This window comes from Aotus nancymaae, unplaced genomic scaffold (genome assembly GCF_030222135.1).
Source record: "Aotus nancymaae isolate 86718 unplaced genomic scaffold, 86718_ANA_hifiasm-v0.15.2.pri h1tg000011l, whole genome shotgun sequence".
In the NCBI taxonomy this organism is placed as follows: domain Eukaryota; kingdom Metazoa; phylum Chordata; class Mammalia; order Primates; family Aotidae; genus Aotus; species Aotus nancymaae.
This window is the reverse complement of record NW_026988422.1, coordinates 32,489,107-32,510,512: the sequence shown is the minus strand read 5'-3', so window position 1 is coordinate 32,510,512 and position 21,406 is coordinate 32,489,107. Positions and strand designations below refer to the sequence as shown.

Sequence of the window (21,406 nt, the reverse complement as noted above, 5' to 3'; positions counted from 1 at the left end):
GATCAGAGACCCTTTTCCCAGGGGGAGAATGAAGTCCCCATATGGGCCACCAAATTTGTTCGGAACAAATGCTCGGTGCTACAAAGAAGAATCAGAGTGAGACAAAGGATCTCTCAGCAAGGCAAATTTACTTTCTGCAGAAAGAATGCTACTCGCAGATGGAGTGATGGCGAGCACACATAGAACAAAGGAGAGCAAGAGCTTTTATTATCTCTTAATGCAGCTTGACCCTGTTACTGTGTCCTGCCTCCTTTGGCTGGAGTTGGACTGCACAATCTAAGCTCAACCCAGTTGGCTAACTTGAAAAGTGCGGGAATGCAATTACATCAGTGGGAAGCTGGGAAGATCAGTTTCAGCAGGGAAAAGCTGTTACAGCAGGGAAGGGGTGATTTCTTGGTGAGCGTGCCTGAGCAGAGCAGGGTGGGAGGGCCTGATAGATTGGCAGGCAAGATTAATTTAGACAAAGAACAGGGAAATAAGACTTCAGGAAAGATAGAACAAGGCAGTAAAAACCTCTTGGAGAAGAATACCTTGTTTGTAACAAAGTGAAACTCTTAGAAGAGAAACTGTCTTAAACTTTGTTTTTAACAGTTCCCAATTAATACCTGTTAAGTAAATTAATGTCTTATTGTAGAAAACTAGGAAGTCAGAGAAGATTAACTGACTAGAAACATAGATAATACCACACAGAAAATATTAGTCATGGTTGAGAATCAAAAGGTGATTGTGGAAGAAATGTAATGTGTTTTTCGTGGAGGAGGAATGTAACCACCCAATGGGTTCGCCTTGCCCACTGCCTAGACAGAGCCGATTTATCACACCAGGAGAATTGCAATGGAGAAAGAGTAATCACACAGAGCTGGCTGTGCAGGAGACTGGAGTTTTATTATTACACAAATCAGTCTCCCCAAGCATTCAGGCAGCAGAGTTTTTACCAACAACATGGTGGGTTGGAGGAAGCCAGTGAGCCAGAGTGCTGATTGGTCAGTTAGGAGATGAAAATCATAGGGAACTGAAGCTGTCCTCTTGCTCAGAGTCAGCTCCTGGGTCGGGGCCAAAAGATCAAATGAGCTGGTTTATTTGAATTGTTGCCTCTTTATTGGAGAGCTAAGCTTCTCATTTATTCCTGGAGGCTGAGGCAGGAGAATCACTTGAACCCAGAGGCAGAGGTTGCAGTGAGCTGAGATTGTGGCACTGCACTCCAGCCTGGGCAACAAGAACAAGACTTGTCTCAAAAACAAAAACAAAAACAAAAAAAAAACCAGCCTGAGGTCAGGAGTTTGAGACCAGTGCAGGGTCTGCAAAATATCTCAAGCACTGATCTTAGAAGGAGTTTAGGGAGGCTCAGAATCTTGTAGCCTCCAGCTGCATGACTCCTAAAGCATAATTTCTAATCTTGTGGCTAAATTAGTCCTACAACGGCAATCTAGTCCCCAGGCAAGGAGGAGGTCTGCTTTGGGAAAAGGCTATTATTGTCTTTGTTTAAACTATAAACTAGGTTTCTCCCAAAGTTATTTCAGCCTAGCCCAGGAATGAACAAGGACAGCTTAAAGCTTAAAAACAAGATAGAGTCAGTTAGGTTAGATCTCTTTCACCATCTCAGTCATAATTTTGCAAAGGTGGTTTCAGGAAGGTGTCATGATGTGTACAATATCATCTGAAAAAATGAATAAGTAAGAAGCCTAGCTCTCCAATAAAGAGGTAACAATTAATGACTGCTACTGTAGAAGGGGTAAATTATCAATAACTGAGAAGTGGTGTAGTGAATATAGCTCAGGTAATATAAAAGTTCAGGGAAAAAAGTGTGTTTTTCTCCAGCTCTGCCATTTATAACTTGATGAGATTTTTTTTGATAAATTCCTTTGTAAGCTGTTAAAAACTACCAATGTCGGTCTGGCACAGTGGCTCACACCTGTAATCTCAGCACTTTGGGAGGCAGGGGTGGGCAGATCACCTGTGGTCAGGAGCCTGAGACTAGCATGGTCCACATGGTAAACCTCTCTCTACTAAAATACAAAAAATTAGCTGGGCACAGTGGCAGGCGCCTGTAATACCAGCTACTCGGGAGGCTGAGGCAGCTAAGAGTATGGCATTGTACTCCAGCCTGAGCAACAAGCACAAGACTCTGTCTCAATAAAAAAAAAAAAAACCAACCAAACAAACTACCTAGCCAGAGATTCCTGAGATAGTCAGTGTGGGGTGGACCTGCTAATCATTATGTTTAGACCTCTCCTAGTAGTTTAGATGTTCAGCCAGGGTTGAAATTTACTTTCACAGGCTGAGCATGGTGGCTTATGCCTGTAATCCCAGCACTTTGGGAGGAAGGCAAGTGGATCACCTGAGGTCAGGAGTTCAAGACCAGCCTGGCCAACATGGTAAAACCCCGTCTTGAGGGAGAAGCATGTGGCTTGTTGCAATCTGAACGAACAATGAGTGCTACATACACAGTTGTCTAGTTTTTCTTTTCCTCGATGGAAATTGTTTCATGTTGTAGCCCATTGAACACTTCCCCCTTCCCCCACTCTAGTCTCCTAAAGAGCTGGAACAGCTGAGGAAGCTCTTCGTTGGAGAGTTGAGCTTTGAAACAAGCAATGAGAGCCTGAGGAGCCATTTTGAGCAATGGAGAACGCTCACAGACTGTGTGGTAATGAGAGATCCAAACACCAAGGGCTCCAGGGGCTTTGGGTTGTTGATCTTTTAAAGGAATAGAAAAAAAAAATGTTTTCTTACTGTAAGGCCAGTTGCCTCGCTGGGAGCACGGACACAGATCCCCCCCGCCCCGACCTTCTTTTCAAAAGCTCAGACAAGCCCGGATGAGCTCAGGCAAGCTCAGATATGCTCAGGCTTTTTCCCTTCTCCCATGTTCACACAGCCTGACCTTCTCTTAAAAGAGCCCAGTATGCAAACAAGGTGTGGTAACCCTAGCGTCTTAACAACCAATAGCAGCCAAGTCTTAATAACCAATAGCAGCCGAGTCTTAACAACCAATAACAGCCGAGTGTTAATGACCAATAGCAGCTGAGTAATTCCAACCAACAACAAGCCAAGTCCTAGGTAAAGGCTTGTAACTTACCCAATAGCAGTCCTGCTCTCCCACAACCAATCGAACTGTTTCACTCCCTATAAAACCCCCTGTCTGAGAGGAGTCTATGCGACTTCTCCGGCCCCTCCTGTCGGACCGCAGAACCTCATCCGGGAGCCTGAATAAATTCCTTAGCATCAGATCTTCTTGTGCTGGCCTCAGTTTCTTAACTTTAAACTCGGCGAGAACAGACCTTACACTTACTATAATAAGGATACTTAGATCTACGCAACTAGTGGGTTTCATTTTATGAGCCAAATCTACTCAGTCAGGCAGTTACCCATAGGGTCCTGCAATCAATTAGACACGCTGATCATGAAAAAGTCAGAAAGAGTATCTAGGACTTACCATCATTTATCTACCTAGACATATCCTCATAAAATTAGAATCAGAAAATGGTAACAGTAATATTTATTATTATTTGATATTGTTTTGGAAATCTTGGTCAAATCAATAAGATGTGAGAGAAAATGGTGGTTAGGGAATTTGAAACAAAAGAAACTACTGTAGCATTTTCTGTAAGTAATTAAGTAGAAGAAAAAAAATAGATCACTTTTAAACTTCTAGAATTATAGCAAGAGTATAGAAATGACCAGATATAAAGGTACATATATGATTGTCTTTTTGAAAATAGTTCTATCTTTGAAGTATTTATCAATTTGTGGGAACTAAATAAAATGATCCAGGTAAAGCATCTAGAAGCGTTCAGCCAGCTCATATGACCAGAGTTGCAGCCTTATTTGCCTGAATAATGAAATCATTATTGATTTCAGTTCTCAGTTATGAAACCGTATGTCAGAGTTACCCATGACCATCCCTATGTATGCTGCTGTCCTGGCTTAATTACTAATAATATTCCTTTTTGCTCTCAAACATATCACAATTCAGACAGCAAATTAGATGAGCACTCTATTCAAAGCACAAAGTAAGCTCTCCATAGATATCATTATATTGTTATTATTACCAGTTTAATATGGCTTCTGAAAAGGTCACAATGAACAGTTAAGTTTACATTCTGAATTAGTAGGAGTGAAAATGACTGACATTTTTGTTTGGGCAGGAAGGATACCCTCATTCCGTCTTTATATAGAACTGGAAAGCAACACAAAAGGAGGGGGATGTGTCAAGGAATACCAGGTTGGCAGAGGCTGCTTTGAGGCATCTGCCAAAGGTTATGAGTCACTGCAGACACACTGAGGGTCACACTGGGGGAAGGTGCAGCAGACAAGGGAGAAGCTCAAAGTGGTGCTTCTGAGAGAGACTTGGGACACTGTGTACAATTAATCATCTCTCCCCAGGGGTGACTGTGGGAGCCACAGCAGCGCCTGAAACTTCCAGGGGAAACACTGAACACGGAAATGTGTGGAAAGGAAACAAAGGAGGTGGATGAAAGCTGGAGGAACAAGTGTTTAAACAATGGAGGTTTTCTTGCACTGGAAGGTTGTCTTTGGGTACTAACCTTCTGTGTGGTAGACAGAGGGTGGCCAGGAAGAGGAAGGAAACCACCGAGAGAGGCAGTAGCGGTCTTGCCTGTAGTCCCCTGTGGTGCTCTTTCTTTTGAGCTCTTTCTCGAACCCTTAATCCCTGTCAGGCTCCTGGAGGAGCTTCACTGGGCAGCTTCAAATCTCCCCAGTTTGCCCTGTCCCCAGAAAAACAGACCATTGAAATTGCTATTTCAGAGCTGGAAGCTGATCAGCCAGCTCAGATGACCGGAGTTGCAGCTCTTATTTGCCTGAATAATAAAATCATTATTGACTTAAGTTCTCAGCAAACAGTGGGGTATTTGTTTAACATTTCTGAGCTGCTGCTCAAGTTCCAAAAAATGTCCCCTTCCAAAGAAAAGTATTTAAAATTGGATTGGAAGTAAGGAGTAGGTGAAATAATGCTATTGGGGGGGAAGTTCTGGGTTTGCAGTGAACTTTCACTGAACTTCCAGCTCCTTAGGGCATGCTCCCTGTCATCTGTCCATCATGCCCAATGGCCAGGCTCAAGGGAGAAAAGGGAGCGCTCTCTTCATGTTGGCCAAAACTACCTGCCTGTCTGTCTGTCCGTCCGTTATTATCTCAGTCTCTCTCTCTTTTTTTTTTTTTTTTTTGAGACGGAGTTTTGTTCTTGTTGTCCAGGCTGGAGTGCAATGGCACAATCTCAGCTCACTGCAACCTCCACCTCCTGGGTTCAAGTAATTCTCCTGCCTCAGCCTCCCAAGTAGCTGGGATTATAGGTATGCACCACCACACCCGGCTAATTTTGTATTTTTAGTAGAGATGGGATTTCGCCCTGTTGGTCAGGCTGGTCTTGAACTCCCGACCCCAGGTGATTCACCCTCCTCAGCCTCCCAAAGTGCTAGGATTACAGGCATGAGCTACTGCGCCCAGCCTATCATCTCAGTCTCTAAACCACTTCCTCGCTCCTGATTCTCTGCCCACTTAACTTGTCAACTGTGACTTTGTGGAACATAATGTAACGAAAAAAGGCATGGGCTTTAGGAAAATTGGCCCCAATTTAGGCATGAATTTGAGCCCCAATGCCACTGCATAACCTAAAGCTAATAACATCATTTTGGTTATCTGTTATTGCATAACACACTTACTAAACAATACTTTTTTTGTTTGTTCGTTTTGTTTTTTAGATGGAGTCACCCTCTGTTGCCCAGGCTAGAGTACAGTGGCATGATCTTGGCTCACTGCAACCTCTGCCTCCTGGGTTCAAGCTATTCTCCTGCCTCAGTCTCCCGAGTAGCTGGGACTACAGGCACACACCATTATGCCCAGTTAATTGTTGTATTTTTAGTAGAGATGGCATTTTGCTATGTTGGCCAGGCTGGTCTCGAACTCCTGACCTCAAGTGATCCAATCACCTCGGCCTCCCAAAGTGCTGGGATTTCAGGCGAGAGCCACCTTGTCTGGCCTTACTAAACAATACTTTTATTAGTTCTCCTGGTTTTATTATTTAAGTATAAACCTTCAGTCTTAACCAGGGTGAGTGGGGGTGGGGAAAAAGTTCATATGCTGAACCTTTTTTTAGCAATCTTGTTTATTATAGTGGTGTGAGCAAAGCAATTCTCAAACTACGATTGATTTATTATAAGAGTGAGCAAATAAGTACAAGGGTTAATGTTGTTAATCACGCTGTGGAAGAAAGGACATACAATTATGGAAAGGAGGAAGGCAAAGAAGAACCCTGTAGGGATGGACTGAATTAAAGGTATCTCTGTAAACTAATAATTTTTTAAATGTGTATATTTACATATGCATATGTATTTATGTATGTTACATTCATTTGGGTATATATGCATATATGGAGGCATATATTTATTAACTGTTTTCACTAAAAAAGCCTAGAAACAAAGACACTTTGCAGCAAAGAGCACAGCTGCCCAGATCTTGGTCTCTAACACCATCCTTCACTTAAAAGTCAGGGTACCTTAGGAAAATGACTGAGGTGGAGCAGGTGCAAAATGAGGCTGGAACATATTGTTATGCCAAAAAATAATGAAGTGCTGAGAAAGCAGAAAAGATAGCATATCACAGAGATACAGAAAGTAGCTTGAAAGGGATTTCAGGGGCCAATGCTGGGACTATTTGGGCACCAAAATATTAACTACAATAATGAATTCTAAGCCATTGAAAAAAATCGAAATTTATGAGTCCATATTGATAATAAATATAAACACAAATAAACCAATGTGAAGAAGGGAGGGTTTTGCTTACAGTAGAATGCTGAAAGCCAACTGTTAGATGTGGCATGCAGAAACTTTAAAATTATCATTTTGTCACTACCATAACAAAGAGTGGATTAAGCAAGAATTATCAATGGATGCTAAATCTAGGGGAATTTTTTTTTTTTTTTTTTTTTTTTTGAGATGGAGTCTTGCTCTGTCACCCAGGCTGGAGTGCAGTGGCACAATCGCAGCTCATTGCAACCTCTACCTCCTGGGTTCAAGCAATTCCCCTTCCTCAAGCCTCCCGAGTAGCTGGGACTTCAGACATGCGCCACCAAATCCAGGTAATTTTTGCATGTTTTAGTAGAGATGGGGTTTCACTATGTTAGCCAGGCTGGTCTCAAACTCCTGACCTGAAGGGATCTGCCTCCCAAAATGCTGGGATTACAGGCATGATTCACTGAGCCCAGCCAATCTAGGGAAAATTTTGAAAAGAAACAGGATGTTTGCAAAACCTGAATGTATCCCCTTCCACAAACTGTTTATTAGTAGAAATGTAGGAAAAAAATAGCAAGTATATCATGAAGATAACTGACAGCATCTTCCGTGGGTGAGCACAATTGACATGACCATTGTAGGACAGATGGATGTTTCATGCCACCAGAAGACTTGCTGCCCTGATGACACAACATCATCTATGCAGTATTCTGAAATAGAATGCATAACCTGAATTTAATTATAAGGAAACATCGGACAAACCCAAAATGAAGAATATTAAAAAGGGAGGTGTCTTATAAAACTAAACAAACTCAGGCCAGGGAGGCCAGGTGAGGTGGCTTACACCTGTAATCCCAGTACTTTGGGAGGCCAGGGTGGGTGGATCACCTGAGGTCAGACGTTCAAGAGCAGCCCAACCAACATGGTGAAACCCTGCTACTAAATACAAAAAAAAAATTAGTCCGGCATGGTGGCACATGCCTGTAATTCCAGCTACTTGGGAGGCTGAGGCAGGAGAATCACTTGAACCCAGGAGGCAGAGGTTGCAGTGAGCCACGATTGTGCCACTGTACTCCAGTCTGGGCAACAAGAGCAAAACTCGATCTCAAAAAAATTTTAAAAATAACTAAACATACTCTTAAGACATAATCCAGCTGTCACTCTCCTTGGTGTTTACACAAATGAGTTGAAAACTTATGTCCACACTAAAACCTGCACATGAATGTTCATAACAGCTTTATGCATAATTGTCAAAGTTTGGAAACAATCAAGATGTCCCTCAGTGGCTGAATAGATAAATCAACTGTGGTACATCCAAATAATGGAATATTATTCAGCATTCAAATGAAATGAGCTATCAAGTCATGACAAGACATAGAGGAAACTTAACCAAATATTACTAAGTAAAAGAAGCCATTCTGAAAAGGCTACTACTGTAAGTAGCTAATACTACACACTGTATGTAGCTACTACTACACACTGTATGTACTGTATGATTCCAACTATACAACATTCTAGAAAAGGCAAAACTATGGAAACAGTAAATAGATCAGTGGTTGCCAGGGGTTGGGGGGAAGGGAGGGACAAACAGGCAAAGCACAGAAAATTTTTGAGCAGTGAAACAGTTCTGCATTATATTATAATGGTAAATGCATGTCATTATACATTTGCCACAGAATGTGCATCACCAAGAGTGAACCCTAATGTACACTACAGACTTTGGGTGATAATACTGTATCAATGTAGGCTTCTCAGTTGTAACAACTGTATCACTCTGGTTGGGGGGATGTTGGTAACGAGGGAGGCTGTGCTTGTGCAGGTGCTGTGAACCTAAAACTACTCTAAAAGATAAAATCTATCAAAAAGGTCGGGAGAGGGAAAGGTCTTCTCTTTTGTGATTTCTTCAAAAATGTCAAAGACCAAAAAGACACAGAAAGGCTGTGGAAATGATTCAGGTTAAAGGTGGCTAAAGAGACGTGGCAGCAAACTGCATCCTGACACTCACCTGGAGCCTGCACTAGAGGGAGAAGGTATACTCCATAAAAAGATTAGTGCATCAACTGACAAATTTGAACACAAACAGTACATTTTATACAATTATGGCATCAGTGTTAAATGTAATGCTCTAGCCAAATTTGTCTATTTACCATTGTCTGAATTTTCCTTTTGAATCACATTTGCCATTTCCACTGCGTGGAGTCTTTTCCCACCTATGCAAGTCCTATCTACCTCCAAATTTCACCTAACCACTCATGACCACCCAAAAGACTTCCCCAAACATTTCAGCCCTGAGTAATCTAGTCCTTCTCTGAACTCACAGAACCTGTTTCTACATGGTTGACTTTGTGCTTTTACAGCCTTGTACCCTCAATTGTCTCTCTCTATAAACATATCAAACTGATAAAGGGAATGTTGCTTTATGCTTCCTTTTACCTCATAGACCTTGCTATGATAGATGTCCACTATATTTCATTTATTTGACAATTATTTATTAAGCACCTACAATGCACTGTCAGTATACAAAGATAAATAAGACGTTGTCCCTGTCCTCAAGGAACTTACAGTTCTATGTGGGGAGCCAAACTATAAATAACAAGTTTTAAATGTGCAAGGAATATAAAAGAAATAACAGGGATTATTCCAAGGTAGGCTCCATGGAGTACTTCATACTTAAATTCAGGCTTGACATATGAGTAGGCATTCACCAGGTGACAGGGAACTGTTGGCAAGATCCTAATATGGTACATGACTGAGAGAATGCAGGTGTCACAAGAAAGACTTCTGCAGGTCTGTCCTTGTCTGTACTTGTGGGCTTTTTGCATGAGAGCCACATGCCTCATCCTATCCCATATTTGTGGCTGGAATGTAATTAAAGGGAGGTAGTGATGGATGACCTCAGGAGATTAAAGCCATTGCTGTAGACAAGATGAGTGGGGGCAGTTCCAGGTTTTGCCAAAGGTGGAGAACTGAGAAGAAAGCCTTACTACTAATTAGGAACATGTGCACAGTCTGTGAAATTGAGAAGGTTCAGTTAACCCATCCTGAGAACAAGCTATCATGTGGTGCCCACACACCCCAAGAGGACAGACTGTGTGATCCCAGTGTAAACAGACTGCGCAGGTCATGATCAATGACAGAAAGACTCAATTCAAACTCTTCCCATTGTTCCGACAACCTCCATCTCAGAGGAAGCATAGAGGCCTTTATTAGGAGAAGAGAGGTAATCAGCTTTCACGCTTATCTGAGGGAAAGAGAACTAGAAGAATTTTTCATGGGTGCAGTGGCTCACGCTTATAATCTCAGCACTTAGGGAGGCTGAGGCAGGAGGATCACTTGAGTCCAGGAGTTCCAGATCAGCCTGGGCAACATAGCAAAACCATCGCCACTAAAAATACAAAAATTAGCAGGTATGGTGGCACACACCTGTAGTCTCAGCTACTTGAGATGCTGAAGTGGGAGGATCCCTTGGGCCCAGGAGGTAGTGATTGCAGTGAGTCATACCTCCTTTATTTGCCTCTATTTGGAGGCCAGATGCTAACACAGTAAGATTTTCACCTTTTTTCCCTTCTCTTAACTCTCCCATTTTGCTACAAATGTTTGAGATTAAGCCTAGGATATAGTTGTATACATTAATTATTATTTTACTTGACATCAAGTAGACTTCTCTGGATATCATTTTGGACTGCTTTATTGGGATGTTTACTGTGACTCAGAGATGAAAGGTCGTCAGTTGCACGGTCCACCTTCCACCGCCAAGGGATACAAAGAATCAGAAGAGTAAAGAGAGAGGTGTTTTTTGCCCCTTTGTCAATTGTCTGGAGAGAGCAGATTCCCTGGAAACTTCCTAAGCTTGTCTAAGCCTCCCTAGTTTGAAGTCATCTCTTCTCCTTTTGTCTGTAATGAAGATGGAGATCTCTTCACGTAAATAACATGTTCAGACACTATCTGTCCCTGTCTCAAAGATTCATTCTTGTTCATTATATTAAATCCTACAATCACAATTGTAAGCATGGTAAGTATGATTTAAAGTCTCCACTTATTTTCTGAGCTTCAGACCTAATAATTCAATTTCTTTCTTCATTTTTCCATAAGCATGGACTTATAAAAAATTCAATTCACTTTCTCCATTTTCTCCATCATCATGAACTTACTTAAATCCAGGTGTCCAGTCTCCTGAGTAAGGATGACTGGCCAATAAGCATCTTTCCTGTGGGCGCTCAGTTCAGAGTGTGTGTGTGTGGGTACATGTGGTTTGTGGTGTGATAGATCTTTTTCTAGCTGGATAGAAAGATGGGGAATAATAAGCACAGAAGCCCACCTCATGTCAAATACAGATCCAGGTGCTAGGGAGACATGGATGAATACGTGTGGATCTTTCTCCTGTTGATCTCTTAATTAAATTAAAGCTAAGACTCTGGACAGAGCAGACCTAAAGAGGAAATATGCTCCATAGAATAATGGGCATACTCTGTAGCTACCTCCCGCTATCTCCTAATCCTGTAGAAAAGAAAGTTTATATTTTTTCTATGTATCAAAGGTTGAAAACGCATCAGGTCTGGCAATAAGCTTAGCCTTGTATTGCTCCCTAGTGGCTCAGATGGGACAAGCACCTTATTTAGGTCCCACAGAACATTTAATGGTATCTGTATCTGTTTTCAGACAACACTCAAGCTTTCCTCCTAAAACCTGGCTTTGCCTTCTTAAGAAAGAATGGCAGAGGGCAAAGGGAAGAGTCAATGATAGTAATTCTTGGAGAAAAATATTGTTTCAAAAGCAGTGGTTTCCTGGCTAGTGTGTGTTACCAAGCAGCCTTTTGAAAGACAACAAAGAGGAAATTCTATTTATCCAGTGGGTGAAGCATTTTTTCTTTAGAAGGGTGCTCTGGGAGAAAGAAGTAGATTCACTTCATAAAAATTAGCCAAGAGTTCTCTGAGCAAATCTGGGAATTCCAAATGTTCCTCTATCAGTATCACCTACTCAGAAGAAGGGCCCAAAATTCTAGGTGAATGTGCCACCTCCGCTGTAGAAAGAAGAGGGTATTTGCAGGGCTGGAGAGGACCTCAGAATGTCTGATCTAAGAAGTCAGTGTTTTAAATAACACTTTAAACTTTTTTTTCTGATTAGAGAAGTAACACATTTAAAATGCAGAAATGTCAGGAAATTTGGAAAAATCACAAATCTAAAAACAAAATTTAAAAAAACTAGTCAGCCATAATATCTCACCAACCAAAGATAAACACTCTTTCATATCTACAGGTTTCCAGCCAGGTTTTTTGCTGATTATATTAAAAACTAAATCTAAGAAGATTGATCGCCACATGTATCACAGCTTGTACCTGAAGGTGAAGGGGAATGCGTTCAAAAACAAGCGGATGCTCACAGAACACATCCACAAGCTGAAGGCAGACAAGGCCTGCAAGAAGCTCCTGGTTGACCAGGCTGAGGCCCGAAGGTCTAAGACCAAGGAAGCACTCAAGCGCTGTGAAGAGCACCTCCAGGCCAAGTAGGAGGAGATCATCAAGACTTTGTCCAAGGAGGAAGAAACCAAGAAATAAAAGCTCCCCCTTTGTCTGTACATACTGGCCTCTGTGATTACATAGATCAGCCATTTAAATAAAACAAGCCTTTATCTGCAAAAAAAAAGAGAGAGAGAAGAAAGAAAAACATAAAAGAGGTGGACCCATTCTAAAACAGTTTCTACATGAACGAGTAAGTAGTTGCTTCTACATGTCTGAAAAAATTTGTCTAATAAGAGAGACCTACCTCAAAAGTTTTATCCATAAAAAAGTTACAAAAAAATTCAGAATAAAAATAGGACATTAAATTAATGCTATAAATATTAAACAGATTATGAATAACTTTGTGCTTATATATATATATATATATTTTTTTTTTTTTTTTTTTTTTTGAGACGGAGTTTCGCTCGTTACCCAGGCTGGAGTGCAATGGCGCGATCTCAGCTCACCGCAACCTCTGCCTCCTGGGTTCAGGCAATTCTCCTGCCTCAGCCTCCTGAGTAGCTGGGATTACAGGCATGCGCCACCATGCCCAGCTAATTTTTTGTATTTTTAATAAAGACGGGGTTTCACCATGTTAACCAGGATGGTCTCGATCTCTTGACCTCGTGATCCACCCGCCTTGGCCTCCCAAAGTTCTGGGATTACAGACGTGAGCCACTGCGCCCGGCCTATATATTTTGAAACTTTAGATGAAATGGATAAATTCCTAGGTGGGAAAAAACAATCTGCCAAAGCTTTCTTAAGAAGAAATTGAAAAGTTAGCATCTCTGTAACCATTAAGGAAATTGAAACAGAAGTTTAAAATAGTTTGAAGTTGAGCCTGGTGGTGTACACCTGTAGACCCAGCTACACTGGAAGCTGAGGCAGGAGGATTATTTGAGATCAGAAGTTTGAGACCAGGAGTTTGAGGCACTTGAGACTAAATATTCAAGGATCACTTAGACCAGTAGTTCGAGCTATGCTCTGTGATCATACCTGTGAATAGCCACTGCGCCCCAGCCTGGGCAATGTAAAAAGACCCATCTCCAAAAAAAAAAAAAAAAAAAAAAAGCAATCTCAAAGAAGAAGAAAATATCAGGACTTCACATGTGAGTTCTATTCCAGTTACAAAATAAAGAAGGAATACTCCCCAATTCCTTTCTGGAGGCTAACATATAACCTAGATAAAAAAATTCAACAAGGCAGTACAAAAAAATTACACACCAATGTCATTCATGAACATAAATGCAAAAAAAAAACTTAACAAAATATTAGCAAATTAAATTTAGTCGTATATAAAAAAGATTATACCATATAACCAAAATGGGTTCATTCCAGGAATACAAGGTTGGCTTAGTATTCTAAAATCAACTAATCTAATTCACCCCATTAACTGATTAAAGAAAAATATCATATAATCCCATCATTCAATGAAATTCCCAATCCATTCAAGAGAGACTTTTCATGAAAGCAGGAATAAGACTCTATAGAACAGTTTCACAGTATTTGTCCAAACTATCTGAAAGAGAGAGACCTTGTATCTGACAGCCTTCAGCTTTCTGGTTACTGTGGCATGGGCTAGTTCATAAAGCTTTTCCAGGGCCTTGATGAAACATCCCTCAAGGCCACATGCTTCTCTTTACTTTGATTAAATAATTTTTATACAGCATTTTGATAACTAGCTTGTCCTTACCATTATTACCGTGTATTACTAGCACAGAAGACAAAATATCATTGAAATAGAGAGTCTTCAGAAGTAAACTATGAACAATGGTGATTTAATAAATCTCATAATGGTGGCATTTCTAACTGGAGAGAAAATAATTAATTGTTCAATCAATAGCACTTAGAATATTGGTGATCCATTTAAAAGTAAATAAGACTATATCCCTCTCTGATAACATAGAGTTGAGGGTTTTTTTTGGTTTGTTTGTTTGTTTTTTAAGATAAACTCACTCTGTTGCCCAGGCTAGAGTGCAGTGACCTTGGCTCACTGCAACCTCTGCCTCCCAAGTTCAAGAGATTCTCATGCCTCAGCCTCCCGAGTAGCTGGGCCTACAGGCATGAGCCACAACACCTGGCTAATTTTTGTATTTTTAGTAGAGACAGGGTTTCACCCTGTCTGTCAGGCTGGTCTTGAACTATTGACCTCAGGTGATCCACCCACCTCGGCCTCTCGAAGTACTGGGATTACAGGCATGAATCACCACGCCCAGCCATCATAGAGTTTTAAAATTGGAAAAGAAGGAACAAAACTGTCACTATTTACATATATAATAGTGTATGTTGAAAAATCTGAAAGCACATGTGTTGGAACTCAGAAACAATACCGCAAAGTTGGTGCTTTGGCATGCTGAGCACTCTGGGCTTTTTCTGTTACTTGTTTTTAAATTTAAAAAAAAAAAAATTCATGTGGTTACATAGTAGGTATATCTATCTATGGAGTACATGAGATTTTGATACAGGCATACAAATGCCTAATGATCACATCAGGGTAAATGGCGTACCCATCTCCTCAAGCATTTATCCTTTATGTTACAAAGAAGCCAATTATACTCTTTCAGTTGTTTTTAATTGTACAATAAAATTATTGTACCCTATAGTCACCCTATATTTGTGCTATGAAATACTAAATGTTATTCATTATTATTACTATTTTTTTTTTTGAGATGGAGTCTTGCTCTGTTGTCCAGGCTGGAGTGTAGTGGCGTGATCTCAGCTCACTGCAACTTCTGCCTCCTGGGTTCAAGTGATTCTCCTGTCTCAGCCTTACAAGTAGCTGTGATTACAGGCGTGCACCACCACACCCAGCTAATTTTTGTATTTTTAGTAGAGATGGGGTTTCACTATGTTGGCCAGGCTGGTTTCGAACTCCTGACCTCAGATGATCTGCTTGCCTCAACCTCCCAAAGTGCTAGGATTACAGGTGTGAGCCACTGTGCCCAGACTATTCATTCTATTTTTTTTTTACCCATTAACCACTCACTTCTTTCTCACCCTTCAGTGCTAAGCGCTTTGAACTAAAGTAAATTAAAGGGTGTTAGAAGCAGCCTCAGAACCAAGGACTTTCTTAACTCTCCTGTTTTGCCCCCACATGCAGGATGAAACTCTTCCTCTCTGAAGTTACCTTATTTGAAGCTCCTCCAGAAAGAACCTAGTAGTCTTTGATCACCTCCCTGAGGTTTTCTTAACCAAGGAAGATTAAACTCATGGCAGAAAGTAAGACTGAGGGATGTCACCACACCTAAGCAGACTTTGTCAGAAGCTGTTGTCTATTCTTTGGTCATATTCCAAAGAGTTTTCAAAGAGTATAATTTACAAACTATGGTCTGTTCTTTGGGCCCATTCAACTATCCTAAAAATAATTTCCTACTCCTCAAATTGCCTACATTCCCCCATCTCTCTCTCTCCTGTGAAGAAGGGTATATAAGATTCTGAACCTCACTGGGTTATTGGGTAGTTACTCTCTCGTGATTCCCCCTTGAATACAATAAACTTGCCTTTTTCTTTTCCTTCTTTCCTTCCTTTCCTTCTTTCCTTGCTTCCTTCCTTCCTTCCTTTATTTCTTTCTCTTTTTTTGATGGAGTTTCACTTTTTTTTTTTTTTTTTTTTTGAGACAGAGTCTTGCTCCGTTGCCAGACGCCAGGCTGGAGTGCTGTGGCGCGATCTTGGCTCACCGCAACCTCCGCCTCCAGGGATCAACCGATTCTCCTGCCTCAGCCTTCCGAGTAGCTGGGATTACAGGCATGCACCACCACGCCAGGCTAATTTTGTATTTTTACTAGAGACGGGGTTTCTCCATGTTGGTCAGGCTAATCTCCAACTCCTGATCTCGTGATCCACCCGCCTAGGCCTCCCAAAGTGCTGGAATTACAGGCATGAGCTACCGCACCTGGCCAAACTTCCCTTTTTCTCCGGTTAATCTACCATCGGTTTATTTCAGCAGACCCAAACCTTCAAAGGGAAAGGGAAATTCCCCTTTGCCCCTATGCGTGCAAATTAATTATTTAGATTAATAACTGTTAGATATAAAATTGGCATATAGTTTATTTTTGCATTTCAGCACATGGGAGGACAAAATGACTACCTTCCACCCTTTTAGGTGTATTTTGGCTGGGCTACAAGTTAATTTGACGCAAGACAGATTAACGGGAGAAGAACTATATTTAATTATGTATGTATATATAGGAGTCCTACAAAGATATAAGACTCAAAGAAGGGCCAGATGAACAAAGCTTATGCTACAGAAAGAAACAGAAGCTTGGGGCTTCTGGAGGGTGGTGGTGCAAGTTATGGGAGTGTGAGAGGAGGAAATATGTAGTAAATATATGGTAAACAAAGGTTGCCCTTGTTATGCAGATAAGAGTCTCTCAGGTGATAAAAATTGTCTTGGAGCATCTCTCTTCCTGATCAGAAACATCTTTACCAATGAAAATTTATTTTATAGATCTAAGTTTCTTTTACAAAAGGGATGCTTTTCAGACCTAACTTCTGTGCAGGCAGTTTCTCTAAATAAACAGTCATCAATATGCTAGAGAGGAAAATTTTGGAGTGGTGCCTTCTGAGCCCTACACCAGCAACAGGCAGAAACTGAAATGTTAAAATGATACAATTTGCAATACTATTAAAAATATTAAGTTTATAAGGAGAAAAACTAGGAAAAGATAAACAAGAACTTTATGGACAAAAGTAGAAAACCATTCCTCCACCTTGCCCCAGTTTGTGGCTTGGATGGACTAGCTCCACCCTAGCTCCAGTAATGAGCTACTCTGTGTGTGTGTCTCATTAGATGAGATGGGCACTTGACCCAGTCAGAGACATTTGCTAGGAATACTAGGAGATGGAGGCAGGACTTCATCTTGAGAGACTGTCAGGTGTGGAGTTGCTGCTGCCTTCTTAAGAATATATGAGGAACATCTGCCTGATACTGGACTATGATGAAGGAGAAAGAAACAGGAAAATACAGAGAAACCCACTTCTGTTTTCATTATCTGAGTTCTGATAACCTGCTTACCCAACCATAACAATAAGGGGTAAGGGGTTTCAGTTGTGCTAAGTGGCCAAAAGAAGTTTATAGTAAATTTTGGATTAGAAATCCATGAGTGTCATTTATTTATTTCCACATGGGTAGCCTTTATTTTAATTTTTTTTTTTTTTTTTTTTTTTTTTTTTTGGTAAAGGCAAGGTCTTGCTATATTGCCCAGGTTGGTCTTGAACTCCTGAGCTCAAGTGATCCTTCCACCTTGGTCTTGAAAAGTGCTGGGGTTACAGGCATGAGCCACCATACCTGGCCATGGGTAGCATTTTAAAATAAAGTATTCAAAACAGATCTCCTTGAGAAAGTTATTTTTAAGTAGACTGAGAGAGACACAGATGAAGTTAGCTATGCACATTGAGGGTGTGATGTGGCTAGGGTGGCCCTTAAGGTAGGGATATTCCTGGTGTCTTCAGGGAACAACCAAGAGGCCAAGGAACTAGAGGAAACTGAGCAGGAAGGAGAAGAGTAAGGGATTAGTTCTGAAAAGCAAATGATTTGGGAATATGGATCATGTAAGAGTGCATGAGATTTTATAAGGATTTAGATTTTACTCAAGGCAAAATGAAGAGCACTAAAAGATTTTGAGCAGAGTTTCATGATCTGATTTATGTTTTAAAAGGACCCTCTAGCTGCTTGGGCTATCAAAGATGAAGCAGGAAGGCCAATGAAAATGCTTTTCCAGTAATTCTAGTGAAAGGTAATGGTGGCTCAGAATGGTGATAGCCATGAAAGCAATGAGAAGTGGTCAGATTCTGTGTGTGATTTGAAGGCAGAAACAGACTTCCCTGACAGGTTGGATGTGAGATGTGAGAGAAAGGAAGACTCTTCAAGAATTAGAGACGATGGACTTACCTTCTCCAGAGATGAGGAATACTGAGGGAGGAACAATTTCAGGCGAAGAGTAGGAATGATGATCAGTGTTTACTGAGGATGCTAGATTTGATATACTTATTAGACATTTAAGAAGTGTCAAATAGGAAGTTGCCATACAAGTATAGGGTTCAGGAGAGAGAATTGAGTGAAGATTTGGGCATTGTCAGAAAATTGATGATATTAAAAGTGTAAAGGTAAAAGAAGTATGATATCTCTCCTCTCCAACATAAGGGTCTGACACTCCTATAGCAAAAGACAAGTTAACAAGAGAAAAGCATAACAAAACTTAAAGTTTTATGTGACTCAGAAGCCTTCAGAAATGAAGACCCAAAGATCCGGGGAAAACTGTCCATTTTTATGCTCAGGTTCAATCTAGGATAGACAGCCATGTAGCAACATAATTGGACAAAAAGAGTATGATTTGATAGTAATAGACTGAGGGAGGAACCTAGCATGGACTGTCTGTTTAGATTTTTCTTGGCCTCCCTGAATAGCAATTCTCCTTCCCAGCTATAGGATAAGACCCCCTCTGGAATCAGTCTTGTGACCTACTATCAGATAAAGTAGGTCAGATAATTTCTTTATGGCCAGCTCCTACACAGACCAGCAGAGGGAAAACTAGAGTAATATTTCAGGTTTTATGACTGATTTAGGGGAGAGGGGAACAAGAGACAGGAAGCCAGGAGAAGGTCAGAGAGACGGTTCTGGAGGCTGCATCTGAGCCTTCCAGTCTCCTTTATTTCAAAGCGTTCAGCAAACCAAAGTGCCATACTTTGGAGTATAGTGTGCTGAAGCCCAGCAAAAGCCGTGAGATTAGATATGATCATGAAGAGAGTGCACGTGTCCATAGAAAAGAAAGAATAGTTAACCCCTGGGAATCTCCAACATCAAGAGGCTGGAGAGAAAGGGGAAGAACTAATGAAGAAGACTGAGAACATGAGTCCAGGGACATAGGAGAAGTAATCAGGAAAGGGTGGGATGCTTTAACTCAGCAGACATCTTTGACGAGACTGTTGCCTTGAGGGCACCAGGCCTGAGCTCACCAGACTTTTCCTCCTGTTTCTGTCACAAGAAACTCATTCTCAGGTCAGCTTTATCAAGGTGCAGGGAGCAATCAACTCTGTCAAATGCTGCTGAGCATGGAAAGTTAACTCTGTCAGGGGAGAAATGTCTTATTCCAAGTGCAAAGTCTTCCCTCATGATGACGGTTGATGGGGTGGAAGAGTCTGGGAATTCATTGAAGAGACATCCAAATTTCTGGGTCTAGAGAAAGACAATCTTGTCCAGGAGGTGAACAGGAAGAGGGTCCACATCAGAGTCACGTTTTCATCATGAAGGGAATAAGGAGAAGAAGAGTAGGGCATCTGTGTCTCACTGCCCTAAGATACTGTCCTCCTCTTAACCACACCCCAGACCTCAGTATTTCTCGCATTTGTCTCCCTCTCTCTTCACTTCTCTAAGGACCCATCTGAGTAGCTCACTTCACCACATCCTCCTTCCTTCTTACATATTCATCTCTCTCTCTCTCTCTCTCTCTTTCTCTCTCTCTCTCTCTCTCTCGCTTTCGCTCTTGCTCTCTGAGGAGTCTCACCCTCTCACCCAGGCTGGAGTGCACTGGCACAATCTCGGCTCACTACAACTTCCACCTCCCAGGTTCAAGCAATTCTCCTGTTTCAGCCTCCTGAGTAGCTGGGATTACAGGTGCCCGCCACCATGCCCGGCTAATTTTTATATTTTTAGTAGAGATGGGGTTTCACTATGCTGGCCAGGCTGGTCTCAAACTCCTGACCTCAAGTGATCCGTCTACCTCAGCATCCCAAAGTGCTGGGATTACAGGGGTGAGCCACCACACTTGGCCCCTCTCTCTTTTCCTTCTGCCCATTTCACTACTTTGGCCCAGCAGGATTTCTTGGAAGTTTATACAGATTACAGATACACTCATCTAATTCTTTACAGCTTTAATTGAGATATAATTGACAAATAAAACTTGTATATATTTAAGATACACAAGTCGATTTTCTGATATACAAAAGCATTGTGAGATAATCATCACAATCAAGCTAATTAACATATCTATCATCTCACATAGTTACCATTTTCTTTTCTTTTTCATGGTGAGAAAACATGAGGTCTACCCTTTTAGTAGATTTCAAGTATGCAATACAGTATTGCTAACTATAATCATTTTGCTAAACACTACATCTACATCTCCAAACCCTCCAGATGGTTGAGGTCACCCATCTCAGTTTTGAATTGTACTAACAGAATACACATAGTACTAATATAATTCTCAAAGCAAAAAAATGTGTTTTTGTTTTTGAGACTGAGTCTCTCTCTCTCGCCCAGGCTGGAGTGCAGTGCTGTAATCTCAGCTCATGCAACCTCCACCTCCTGGGTTCAAGTGATTCTCATGCCTCAGCCTCCCAAGTAGCTGGGATTGCAGGCACCCACCGCCATGCCCGGCTAATTTTTGTATTTTTAGTAGAGCCAGGGTTTCACTATGTTGGCCAGGCTGGTCTCAAACTCCTGACCTCAAGTGATCTACCTACCTCTGCCTCCCAAAGTGTTCAGATTACAGGCGTGAGCCACCGTGACCGGCCGCAAAAAGATACTTTCAAATACTCAGTACTATCATTAATTTTTTAAGTGTGATTAACAGATCACTCTACCATTACTCTTCCTCAGCTGGAAAGTGAGGGGCTTGGTATAAATGTCTTTAGGAGTTCCTTCCAGCTCAGACTATTTAGAAATCTGATACTCTGCAGCATAGGTATGTGTGTATGCATGCGTGCATGCGTGCGTGTGTAGGAAAAGATGTAAAGGAAATTTGGTTGACATTTGTGCATTGTTTGTGTAAATCTGATTTTCCTAAATCATTATTAATTTAGGCAGAAAGAAGCATAATTGTCTGAAATAAAATTATTATATACAGATTACATCATTATTCTTAAACTATGCAAAAAAAAAAATGCTTGTAACCAATTTTATTGTAGAGAAGCTGTGAGGTCCTGACATTTAGAACTGTCATTTAATGGAGCAAGAGAAAACATTAGCACAAAGACTATGGAATAATTTCAAGCCCCTGAGATCTAGATGAGAGGACTGGTTAATAGCCTGGGTGATATCTCTCAGTCAACAAACAATAATGTAGTAGTTCCTCTTCTTGGTATCTTCCTTCCCTTTGCCTACTTCTAGTCTAATACGTGATCAAAGGGTCCAAAACTCCTTAGACCCAAGAGGAAGCTTTTTTTGACAGG

The 21,406-nt window shown here is 41.1% G+C and overlaps 1 protein-coding gene across 4 annotated transcripts in view; it reads right to left on the bottom strand.

The window, feature by feature from the left end:
• Positions 1–21,406, bottom strand: part of RNASE1 (ribonuclease A family member 1, pancreatic) — a 58,050-nt gene that overhangs the window by 13,228 nt on the left and 23,416 nt on the right. The window contains exon 1 of one of the 4 annotated variants that reach the window (XM_012465898.3): positions 4,542–5,146. The exons of the other annotated variants lie outside the window; for them this stretch is intronic. The gene's annotated coding sequence lies outside the window, so the exon portion shown is untranslated. Of the gene's footprint in view, positions 1–4,541; positions 5,147–21,406 lie in introns of those variants that run through there. 4 annotated transcript variants of the gene reach the window in all.